This window comes from Pteropus vampyrus, unplaced genomic scaffold, assembly GCF_000151845.1.
Source record: "Pteropus vampyrus isolate Shadow unplaced genomic scaffold, Pvam_2.0 Scaffold83, whole genome shotgun sequence".
In the NCBI taxonomy this organism is placed as follows: domain Eukaryota; kingdom Metazoa; phylum Chordata; class Mammalia; order Chiroptera; family Pteropodidae; genus Pteropus; species Pteropus vampyrus.
In genome coordinates this window covers 7,738,401-7,740,281 of record NW_011888864.1, presented here as the reverse complement: position 1 = coordinate 7,740,281, position 1,881 = coordinate 7,738,401, and positions in this window count along the sequence as shown.

The window sequence follows — 1,881 nt, the reverse complement described above, 5'->3', positions numbered from 1 at the left end:
CTTTTGCTTTTTCAGGCTTGTGTACTTCTCCTGTCCACCCCACAAACACATACATACAAACACAGATGCACACACACATATACACTCAAGTTCACACTCTGACACATTTTACAATACAGTCCTCAACCACCTCCAAACATGGAAAGCTAAGTGTGTCACCCCAGCTGGAGTGGAAGCCAAACTTCCTGTGATGAAGCTAGAGCTGCTGCTGCTCTTTCCCACTTTAATGCCCACAGGCCAGGGAGCAGGGACTCAGAATCATAAATCCCGATGTAGGGGAAGCCTTGTACTTCATGGTTAACCTCGCCAGTGCATAAACTCTCTACAGCCACTGCCCAGCTCACATCAGCAATTCTGACAACCTCTGGCTTGGTCCATTTTTCTCCAGGTCCTGTGCAAAACATTCTTTGCTAGCAGTTTCCCAGAACTTTTGAATGCAAACTGTGACAGGGTCAAGGAGAAGGGGCCTTAGACACCTCCCTCCCTTCAGAGAGTTTCACCAGTTAACATATGGATCCAACCACAAGAAATTGCTATTATCCCTAGGTCAAAATGGTCGAATGTCAACATTCATATAGTTCAACCTAAATCATAGAAAGAACTAATCATCAAAGTATCAGCATTATGAATGGCTTGAAAAATGCCCAACAATGTCCCAAAGACAAGGCTCTCTGGGGAGCACTGGATTAGAAGAAGCATATAACCAAGCGAGTCTTCTGTGGAGTTTCCAGTTGCCTCCGCCTAGAATTAATGACCAAGGCTGCAATGCACCTCCCTCTGGAGCCAGGGAAAATGGGATCCTCTCACAACCAGGAGATGACTCGCTGAGGTGTGCTAGTGGCCTTGGGGACTCCAATAAAGATGACAAAAGATGATAGCCTTGCTCCCTATCTTCATTTTGAACCCCGGAAAGAGGCCACCGCACAGGTTTACCTGTATTAGCCTGAGGTATGGACACTTCAGAGTTTACCTGAAAGAACGACGTGGGTGTGACGGTTAATTTTATGTCAACTTGACTGGTCACAGGTTTCCCAGATTAAACATTATTTCTGATGTGTTTGGGAGGGTGCTTCCAGATCAGATTAGCATTTGAATCAGTGGATTCAGTAAAGTAGATTGCCCTCCCCAATGTGGGTGGGCATTATCTAATCAGCTGGGGACCTAAATGGAATTAGAGGTGAAGGAAGGAGAATTTGCATCCCCTACCCCCTTTTTTCCTGCTTCAATAGTTGAGCCGGGACATCTCATCTCATCCTCTTCTGAATTTGTCATTGGCTTCCCTAGTTCTCTGTTGGACTGGATAATACCATCAGCTTTCCTAGGTCTCCAGCTTGCAGACAGCAGATCATGGGACTCCTCAGCCTCCATGATCATTTAAGCCAATTCCTCATTATAAATCTCCTTTTATATAGGTATATATCTATTGGTCAGTTTCTCTGGAAAACCCTAATACAGTGGTTCGGCAGAAGAGCCCCTGGTATTTTGCTTCCCCAGTCTATTTATGGCTTCCAAGGACACAGGTGGAACTATAAAGTTCACATAGTCCCTAAGGGGCCACTTAGAAGGCAGCTAAGTTGAAAGAAGCACTAGGCCTGCCATGGTGAAGGAAGAATCAACCAGCTGCAGAGGACTAAATTCTCCACCAGGGAACCAGGTGGAAACTAATGCAGAAACTCAGGACTCCGAGAACACCAGCAAGAACCAGGGCCAGGTCACCCAGGAGGACTACCCTACCCCATCTAGCCGTAAGAACAGGTAACACATCATTACCTGCTAAGATTATAGATGCAAATGCCAATAGGATGTTTGACAACCAGAGTCACCAGCAAAACCTGCTCCTAACAAAGATGTATCACCCAATGCTCCATGCATCCAGAAGCC